The sequence below is a fragment of the Glossina fuscipes genome, unplaced genomic scaffold, assembly GCF_014805625.2.
Source record: "Glossina fuscipes isolate IAEA_lab_2018 unplaced genomic scaffold, Yale_Gfus_2 3, whole genome shotgun sequence".
NCBI classification, from domain to species: domain Eukaryota; kingdom Metazoa; phylum Arthropoda; class Insecta; order Diptera; family Glossinidae; genus Glossina; species Glossina fuscipes.
Window position 1 is genome coordinate 12836788 of NW_023998417.1, and position 11568 is coordinate 12848355.

Below are 11568 nucleotides of genomic sequence, written 5' to 3' on the forward strand. Positions count from 1 at the left end.
GGACGCTACAGCTACTCAGCTAAGCTTTTAACTCGAATCTCTAAAACATTGCATTTAGAAATAAATAAATAAATAAGAAATTCTCTTAAAAAATGAGAAAATCGACCATAAACTAAGCTCGAAGCGAATTCATAGTTCACTTAATTGTGCAGCCAGAAAGAAAACTCTTCATCTTAGTCGAGTTAAATATCATCATTTTTTTACTAGATGCCGAAGAAGCTGGACTTGCCCCATCAAAGTTTAAGAAAGGAATGTCTTGCTTGCTTTGCATAGGATACAATCGAAAGGAAAAGTAGTAAAATTATTATTAAATTTCACATATTCCACAAATTTCCTTCTATCGCTTATACACAGTTTGCTTTCGATCGCGAGCTTATTGATAGAAGAAATGTGCATCTCATCGTTATAGCGGGGCGTGCATAAAAATTAAAAATTATTGTAATTTCAATTCAAGTGAATAGAAGCTTTGTCTCGCCTTGCAATTTATAGAAAATGTTCTTAGAAATTATTCACTTGGGTTGTGTTTGTAGCCCTGGGTGCATATTACTTGGAGAGAGAAAAGTTTTATAGCTCTTTTCTGATTTGTTAGCTAAACAGAACGCGCATACAGTTTAGTTTGTATCTCTTGAGAATGTTTCGGAGAAAAGCAATCAACTTTTTCAATTCGTATTTAAAAATTAGCTGACTGCACTCCCATAGCGTCAAAATGGGAAAAGTATTTAAGGAATTTTATTAAGGGAAAGGAGTGCAAATTTTCCCGAGGCATTTGCAAGAAACTTGCAGCTCGAACTTTAGACAGGAAAGCTTTTCTTCTAGATTTATAGATTTGTAGAAGATCAGATCAAGCAGATACGAATTTATACCAAGCAGTTGGAAGTACATTCAACTTGTCCTCCCATCGCCAAATTAGTAAAATATAAATGTTCTTGCAGGTGAGTACTGTGCGTCTCTTTACCTTTTTGACCTTGATTTTTAAATGATGAGATGAAAGAAGACCAAAGACTAGTTGACCGCCAATTTGTCATTGATACCCAGGTCTGGTTTCCCATAAGAAACCATATTATTTTTAGAAATCTCAAACGACGCTTATAAAAAAAGAATTCACGTCAAGCCCGATCGTTTGTTTACGCTTTTAGTGACGCTGCTGTTGTTGTTTTCAAAACAATGAAAAAACCGGAATTTCGTTTGTTAATGAAATATTGCGTTTTCAAAGTCAGCACTGGCTTGAAAACGGTTATTCCATCGAAAACGACAATTTGTCGGTCGTTACGATAATGCCATGCACAGTGAATAACCGACAAGAAATGATTGTACAAAAAACATTTAAAAAAATCTTAAAAAATTAATCTCGGTAATCAAAAAGTGAAGCTACAAGACATCCGACAACACCGACAACAGCACATTTATGATGGTGCCTGAAAGTTTTGGCATGAAAAAGCTCTTTTCCAAAGATGTGCCGCCTTTACTCAAAATGAAACGAAAACACCGTCGCACAAGTCGCTAGGCACAATGGAAAAATTGCAAGGATTCAAATTCGAAAACCTTTCCCACCAATAAGCGTTGGACTGCGAGTCCCGGTCTTGCCGAACATTACTTTGTTCGATAAAGTCCAATTTTATGAGAAAGACATAAGATCTTTTAGGGAACACTTCGGGACATACCTTTGTCATTTAATGAGCAGATAAGTGACTTGTTCAATTTCATATGAAAAGCCCTTTCAGGTTTGCATGCTATCCCTTACGAAGACAATTCTTAATCAACTAACTCTTTGGAAAATATGTAAACATTCCGCAAGTTCAATTTAGAAATGACGTCAAATTGAATTTTAATTGCGTTTGAATATCCCAACGATCGTTTGCAGAAACTGTAAACTTTCGAAAAAAATTATCGTAAACGCTAAGAACAATGTCAGTGTAAGAAAGCTATCATGAGGCAATGGGCACCTTTACTCTTAAGAGGCTGTAAACTAAATTCTTTTCTAACCTTTTTTTTTTCTTTATGGCAGAAAACAATAAAATAATCCCGGGACTAAATTCGCAATTTTTTAAATCTTTATATCAAGGTAGTTGAATGCACTTGCATGTACGAATATTAAAAAGTATTGCATATTTTTGGCATACACTTAAATGAATTATGTTTAAAAAATAAGAAACCTTTACAGTGCCTCTCTCTCTCTGTATGTCTCTCCGTCGTTGGATTTCTGTTAAGTTTTAACATGAACACACAAAAAAGTAAAGACGAATCTTTACATAAACTAAAAAATTTATAGTAAACCATATGTATCACACGATAAGTGTTAATGTTTTCCATTTATTAGGAAATATGATGATATGGAGGTGACGTGTGGTAAACAACTTACTTAGTTAGTGCATCTCTCTGTTTTGGTTACGCATGATGATAACAACAACTAAGAGATTTATATTCGGCGGGGACCGAATCTCACACAACCACCATATAAACGCTTGGTCCACTTCAGATTTTTCTGCCCAAGAAATCGGTTTTTTAAACGCCGCAAGGCTTTATGTATTCAATGTCTACCATAATTAAGTTATCCCTTTATCGTGTTGTAGTCTCCAAATCCTTTCATTTGGTACCTATATCAAAGGTATTTTTAAGTAAACAAACATCCACTAAGTCGTGACGTCTACCACAATTAATTTAGAATTAACTCACTTAGCTTCTCGCATTGTACTCCTCCCTAGCAACGGGATTGTAACAAAAAAATGATTTCGATAGCTCGTGATAGCTCGTCCAAGATATTCAATTTGTAACTAACACGTTTAGCTCTACTCTTCAAGTTCTTTTATTTCATACCCATATCGCTGGTATAATTAAGAAGAAACGAACCAACTATCTCGCAGTGTCTGCCGACTTTATGTGTGGGGAGCAAAAACCCACAAATTTTTGCTCAGAAAAACGGAGTTGCCTCCTGTTTACGCTACCGGTTTCTGCTCTGACCAATTTGGCGCATTTTTACTACCAATCTGCGTGCAAATCTTCCAATGTCTCTACCAAATTAGAAGTCGATATCTTCATTTTTGTGATCAGAAAAATGCCAACAGCGAACATCACACAGGCACACGCGCACATAGACGGACAGACATGGCTTAATTAACTCAGAATATCACGCTGATCAAGAATATACACACTTTATAGGGTCTCTGAAGCTTCCTTTTGGAAGAAAACAGAATAAGCATACCCCCACCCATCCTTCAGCGAAAGGAATAAAAAATTATGATACGTTTTTCTGTCTTGGATTTGTGATAGGAGTATAGGGGAAACCCTTCTAATAAGTAATTTTTATAAATTTTTATAATGCCTCACAATATTGCTCTCATCAGTTCATAAAATTTGCGTACAATTGTTTTCGCCTCAGTGAGCCGGACGTTTTTGCCGGAAAAGACAATATATATTCTCGCGTTTTAAAGTAGTCGCAGCTGATTCCGCTTTTAATTTAGGGCCATAGATCAGCAACACAATTTTCCCTAGTCCGTGGCAAGAGATAGAGAGAGAGAGAGTGGCGGGAGGAAAAAGGTAGACGTGGATTAACTACATATATCTTAGAGGATCTCCGAAACGCCAAAGAGCTTTTCATAAAAAATTTATTAGTCGGCATTCACCAAAGCTATTTCAAGTAATTAAATTGTAATCATCCTAATGGTTCGTAAGTAATTTAAAATTTTGACGAGGTATTCATGTAAATCAAATAAGAAAAACAGTTAAAGCAGCACGCAAAACAAACTTGGCTTGACGTATATTAGCAATCAAAAGACATATTATGACGCAATAGGTTTTAACATTCACTTAAAATAGTATCTTTATGCTAGAAATTGATCGATATTTCGTTAAAACAAAACAATGATGCACGAACGTAGAGCGAAGTTATCTCTTACACCCAACGCTTGTTCTTACTGTTGTGGCCTTGAAATATGTTCATCAGACATGCATACATAAAGCTTTACACGCGTACAGATTTAGTTATTTTCATTTATTCTCTCCTTCGCTGCCTATTGCCTTTAAAAGCCTGCCGCCCAGGAAAAAAGTTAACAAGCAGGTGTTAGGCGTCCAAGGCGTAGGCTAAGAACCAATGGCAGAACCGAACTATTAGCAGTCAAAAACTCCGAGCTTGTAGCAAATTTGCCTTGATTCGAACCGAAACTTATCCACCTCACCTTAATTATCTGCCTACAAATAAGAACAACAATTTGCACCTTTTACTGAAATGCTTTGAATGGGGCAGAGATAACTCAGAGATAACCCTTAGGTGATTATAATGATTGCATTTTTCATTCCTTTTAAAAACCTACTTATTTCAATGAATATTTCAAAAATTTCAATTGGAAAATTTGTACTGCTTTGGAATGATATTGAAAAACTTTTGTTTCAATCTCAATTATGGAATAATGACTGAATTTCTGCTTACAAGTAAACGCATTTTTACCATAATTGTAACAAATGCTACAAATTTATGATAAAGCAGTTTATGAAAAAACAGGTAAGAAAGTTATATTTGGCGAGGACCGAATCTCGCATACCCACCTCCACGCTTTTCGCTTTCTACTCTCCAAGCTCTTTTATTTGATACCCATATCGTTGGTATTATGAAGAAGAAAGAAATCGCGGGGTCCATCGCATTCATTTTCGAATTAAGCCATGTTTAGGCAGATAATATGACTTCATTGGAAGAATGTACAAAGTAGTTTTAATAATTGTCACTTGTTTGCGTTATGTTAAATAAGCATAAAACCTCAAAGAAAAATAAAATTTAATCATTTACAGCGTTGTGTGGGCATGGTCGATTGTTTCCCCTGTTTCACGTAAAGGGTAGTCTGTTTCGTAAAGTAAATGTAGAAAATTTCATCCTTCTAACTTTTGCAATTTCTTAGTGATGAGCAAAAACCTACAACTTTTTGTTGAGAGAAACTGAGTTACGTTCAGCTTACGCTCCACAACGGCCCGCTTTCAATACCAACCTGCGTACGGAATGTTTCGGCCAAATTTAAAGCCGATGTCTTCATTTTTGCGACCAGAAGAGGGCAAACAACACACACCACACAGACGCATGCGCACATAGACGGACAGACATTGCTAAATCAAGTCAGAATTTCATGCTGATCAAGATTATTTATATACTTTATAGGATCTCTGAAGTTTCCTTTTGGGTGTTGCATACACATTATGGAAAGAAACAAAATGAATTTACCCCCGATCTTATAGTGGCGGGCATAAAACAAAAGAGAAAACAATCTGTGCTTTTTTCGCAAGTGTCGACAATCGGACGTTGCAAACGTTGCGTAATTGACGCGCATCCTTTCAACAACCGGAAAATAACAAGCAATCATTGCAAATATGTAGGTTGTTCACAAGCAGTGCCATTGAGTTAATTCTTCCTGTAAATGCTTGCATTGTGATTTAAAGTTATTCGTTGCGTTCAATTGTTATGTCATGGTAGCCACAAGTTTTTCACAGATCTATGCTTTCTATCATTGTTTGTGTTTATCAGTTTATTCGATTTCATTTATGATTACTTAGCGACTGCAACAACTTTCTCAAATTCATCGACAATCAATGTTTTGTTCGAAGGACTAGTTTTAGTTAAGCACGTCAATAACTGCAATAACAGCCAGCTAATGTCTTTTTTTGACTTATGCCACGTTAGAGCAAAGGCTCATAACACTTGTTAAAACAACATATCACCTATCAGGCCAAATAAGACGATAATGATATTGCGTTCGCCTCACCCAAATTTCGTAATTGACGGATTAGTAAATCCTGTTGCAGACATATATGCGGACATGCACATGCGATAAAAGTACTTTCCCTGTTACGCAGTCAAAAAAGGGGTTGTATTGTGTTGCATCCTAATAAAACTGGAGATAGATGAATTTTGTTGTCTGTTTTTGGCGCTAGTAGCGCTAGTTCTGGTTAATACTTCACAGAAATGCACAGAAATCAACAGCAAGTTATGTTCATTTATGTGTATAATTCAAATGCTTAGATTAAAGATGGAAATGTGGGCGTGATTGAGAGATTTTTTTGTAGAATATCTATTTTCGCTAACGAAAGATATTAATTAACATATGCTCTCAATCTGCGTCGTGACAAACAGTTGTTATTAGGAAATTTAAAAAAAAAAAAGCAGGATTATCTATGGCCTAAGCCGAAAGAGATTAAGTACCGTTAATATTGGCATAACAAGAAAAATTGAGCTATGTTCAGTGAAGAGTAGCAGTGTAAAGCGTTTGATTGGTTCTTTTCTGTCAATTTCGCATAACTTTAAATACTCAAGCGTAAACTATTTGGTGCGGTAAAAGTTCACTACTAAGTATTCTTAATTTCTTATGTTTTATAATTTCAAGGCACATGTGATCTAATCGTAAGCTAGGATCTAGAATCAAATTCCTTCTTTAGCGTCACTATCTAAAAGTGCTCCTCTGGTTGCAAAGATTCTTTCGTTACTTACAGAGGTAGTTCACAAGGCTCGATGCTTTGGTAATGCTTCCCAACACTTATGCCTCCTATCTCTCATAGTCCTTTGCTCTCGATTTGAGCACGCTCTCTTTCAAATACTACTCTCATAACTTATGAACCTACGGCAGAGATGGCCTTTGCTCATTATGTTTCAATGCAGATAATACAGATCGAAATCGATTTGTTTTTAGCTTAGAGAACCTTATGGCCACGACGCCAACGTCAAGTTTTATCCTTTCACAACGATTCTTGAACCTTGCAAAGAATCGAGAAAAATGTAGAAACAATACCTTTGCCACCGAGTTTATTACAATGCCATCGCTCATATACAAATAACTATAACTATCGCTTAAAGGCCGTTAATAGTCAAAAAGGTTAGGTACACTTGATGGGTGTACGCATGCATCCATACAACATTACAACTCATTACATTTGGATGCATTTGCCTGAGTGTGCAGCTATTTGGTATTCGTTCATTTATATGTAGCCGGCCACAATCGTCGAGTTATGGAAAACTACTTGGTTCACAAAACTATTATGCAACGCTATAAAATTCGGGTTTTGCACTCAATATGAAAATTTTGTTCAGTCATTTGTGCAGACTCCAGTCGAAACTGCGAACTGAAATTTATTTGTCTTTTTTTTTTTTTCTTCGTTTTTCCATTCTTTTATATTTTGGCGTCTCACTGCGACGCTTTCTGCCGCTAATTAAAGTTTCATCTAACTGGTTTCCAATCTTTGCATTATGTGGCACATGAAGCGCATTACTTTCGTTTTTAAGCACGGCCCAGGCATGGAGGCAGCAATAGGCATAGTGTCTTGTAACGAAAACCTCTTGACTTGCTCTTGCCATCAAATTCGGAAGTGTGCAATAAGTTTGGCGGAAGTATTTGTATTTGTAACCAGTTTTTTTTTTTTTTTTCTAAAATGCTTTAAAAATAAATAAATAAACAAAGTGCAAAAAAGCAGGCAAAACGGTTATAAAAATGTTGTGGCTTAAAAACGATAGCAATGATGCCAGGTGAAGATTGCAAGCGTTTCGCAAATAAGGAGAGTGTTCGTAATTTTGATAGAGAGGAGGGGACAGTCTCATTACGCAAACGAAATGATATTACACATATATTAACACAAATCAGAGGAATTGAAAAGCTTGAAAACTTGAGACAAAAAACTATTTTCCAAAAATGAAGTTCACATTCAGTCAGTCTAGTAGTAGTAAGGCGTTATGTAAAACCAAAAATCTTTGAACAAATGATAAATTACAAGTTGAGAATTTCCGTTTCCTGCATTCACGCGAAACATGAGAAAAAAAGGAAGAAAAGACCAGAAGGAAGTGATATGCGATCTAGAGCGAACCTCTTAATGCATCGACATTGGTAAAATTCTCTTAATTTAAAAAAAAAAAAAAAAATTACATTAAGTTTATTACGAAAGTTTGGGGGAAAGTGTCGGTTTCCGAAGGGAAGCTGAAAATTAATGACACGCCCAAAATTACGAAAATTTTAACGAAGCTCACTTCTGAATTTGAATTTGTCTCAGCCACGGTCTTAGACTGTCGGCGGCCATCCCTGTTCGTTTCAAAACGAAGAATAATCCCAGTTCCCTCCCACAGTTTAGTTTTATGACTGCAGTAGCGAATAACCCGAGAAAAAAATGGTTTCATTAATGAGAATGATTGTTAATGGAAGCTGAATATCTACCACTGAGATATGTAACAAGGTGACGGCTAGAAAGAAGTAAGAAAAGAGGAAGAGATAGGGAAGACTCGCGGGCTAGTGGGGGCATTCGGAAGTATTTATTAGAAAAGAAGAATCCTTCAGCTTAGCCGAAATCATTTGAAATGGACTCTTGTCATGTACGGAAAATATGGAAAAGAGCGGCATTCCCTAGTTTGGCTTCAAAGTTGACGATTTTCCGAAGATCAGCTTGCTTATGCAATTTCAAAATTTTCTTCAAATAATTTAGTTGTAGAGACAGCAAACGGTTGCCGTTAACCCACTCAGTTGAAAACACTCTTTAGAAGCGTTTCCTGAAAGAAACATTTCCTTTCTTTACACGTATTTTCATACAGATTCCCAGGACTTTTACAAAACATAAGAAATATTTTAGTTTCGACAAATTATTTCTCTAAACCTAATTGTATTCCGACACTTTTCCATATGCAGTTTTATTAAGTAGCTAACGGAGCTATGTTGAAGACTCTACAGAACTCTATTAAGATAGTTTTTGCGAATTAATTATGACTTTGTCTTCACATTCTCTCTGCAAATGTTTTAAAAAAAATTGTCTGGATGGCTTAACTAACATTCATGTGGATAATGTATTGGAAAAAATCGAATCATTGCCGCTATTTGTGTTTGCTCATCAAATTAAAGTCAAAGTATGTCAATGAATTACTTTACTATTTATCTAGCTATCTATATTTGTATATGACAGTTCAATTTTTAGCTCAAGCCATCTAAAGTTGACCTATCAATATTTTCGCAATTTAATAGACAGCTGAATGACATAGTTTACATTTAAAGTTTTTGGAAAGAGTTTATTAGTACATTAATGAACAGTCAAGCAATTTAAAAGTCAAAACTAGTAAACATCATTACTCTACACGCAATTGTTTAAAAGTGTAACAAAACTCTGATGTCTTGAAACATTGTAAAGAAATAATTCCGATTTAAGATTTGAGCAGACATAGCAAACCTACATTAAACATGAATTAATAATTAATTAACACAGAAATTATAAATGCTTACCTTAACCAAACACATCTATAATACAAATGAAATTTTGTTATCTAATACTGAAACTGAAAAAAAAAAAAAAAAATTAAAAGGAAAAAAATCATGTATCTACTCATTGTAACTTGTATTTGTTCATTCTACCTCATTTCGAAGTGTTTAATGTTGCACGCATGCATATTTATGATGTGACATGTTTTTTATAAACCTCGCTACCTATATGCGCACTACATACATATCTTGCAGACTTTTACCTCGCGTAATCCATTCAAAATGACTGGATGTGTATGAAGTGGAAAAAATGCATACAATGCAGTCATCAGCTGGTCTGCGCTATTGCTCAAAAACCCCTAAAACGTCTATGTGCGAATTAATTCCATTTTTACGCTCACAAGGTGTGTTTAGTTTACTATCTGACATATAGCATTGAAGGTATTGTAAAAATCATAAATACCCCTACCCCTGCACCTGTCGCTGCTTGGCGCTCGCTTATAGAATGCATATAATAGTTGGAATTTATTTCATTTTATGTCAGTGTTGCAAGTATCTAAGACGAGCACATGTGAGTAGGCCTTCAATTTACTAATTTTCATTTTTTCTTTGCAAGCTTGGATAGTTGCTTCCGATACCTGAACACCGATGTAAAACGGTTCATATGCATTTAGTGCATTTAATCTCTTACGAATGGAAGAATATAGAAGAAAAGATTAAATACTTTAGGTTACATAAGATTGCGTTCAGTTTATGGGATTGCCTTTAATTTGCCTTAACTGAGAAATTTTTTCAACTTAAATGAGTGACGGGTATCTGAAATTCGTTTTGTAAAACGAACACGCTTTTCTTGTTTTTTTTCTTTCTTAATTAGTATTAATTGCTATATTTTTAAAGAGCGAATTTTTATACATAATTTTGGCACGAAATACTTAATAAATTTTCTTTGTATTTATTCAATGGAAATTAATTGCATTTAATTTTGTATAAAATAAATTTTTCAAAAAGATGAAAGCGGAAAATCATTTACTCTATTTTTCTTAATTATTTTACTGAGAGTTATAAAACTAAGAATTAAATGAAATTGATACAGCACGATAGCAAGTTTGTTGCTTAAGTCTTCTGTTTAAGATCATCTCGATTTCTAACTTTACATCAAACTGTAAAATAAACATTTACGATCTTAACATGATCTAATGTTTATGTATATGAATAAGAATCTGCTTCGAAAGGCTTAATATTTTCTAGACCATCGGAACCTTGATAATTGTATTCAGTGATTGCAACATGAACAGATACGCACATAACCGATTTGCTTTCAAGGAAACACGTTCGTCATTCGACGCTAAACAAAGCATCATAAACAACTGCAGAAATCACATATAAGCATGAGTATAAGCTCATCAGTCAAATGTTGTTGAGAAAAAAAAAAACCGTAAGAGCAATTAATACACTGAACATTACAAGCCATTGAGAGCATATCAAAGATTCAGTTGTGGTATCGGTTAACTAAACTAAATTCATGATTAAATCAAAATTAAAAAAAAAAAAAATAAATGTTATGTGAGGAAACCAAGTTTACCGCTAATTTTCAACGGTATTCAACTAAATTTTCGCACTCGCTAAAGTTTAACTCTAAAAAAAAAGCATCCTTAACACACAAACAGGCCGCCATTGAGTATTTGGTTACGTTTGCTTAGAGCAAAGTGTAGAAGTAACAAAAGAGTTTATGAAGAGAGTCGTCGCATTTCAGCCAAACGTTCAACCGAGCATTTGGTTATCTATTAAAATTTTTCCTTAAAAGACACACACTTAATGGAAAAACCAAACAATTCGATTCAAGACATTAGACGATCGACATCATCGTTTAATTGAAAGCAAAACACGCAAGCGTGTAATTGAAATTAAACGTAAGAGTAAAAAACATTTCTAACACAACAACTCAACACGAAATTGAGTCATCTGATGTAATCGGATAAGAAAGTGCAGAGCGCATAAGAAAGTGTTGCCAACGCAGTCTGCTTTGAAAACTGAAAAAACAAAGAAGAAAGTAAATGATAGAAGAGGAAAGAAAGTTTTCGATAATAAAAATATTTTAACAAAAAAAAAAAAAAAAAAAACATAAAAACTTAAGAAAATCGAAAGTAAAGCATAGAGAAAACAAAATTCGTTAAGTATTTACTGCTCAAGCTCTCAGCATTATCTGAGCCGGTAAGAGCCGTTAAACTTGTAAAAGAAATCAAACATAACGGACGCGTTACAAGCGCTTAATAAATTACGGCGAATACGCTACGTAATTGAACAAATTAACGAAAATTTAAAAACGATTTTCATCAGGTTTGAAACAAACAAAACAAAGACAAAAAAAGAA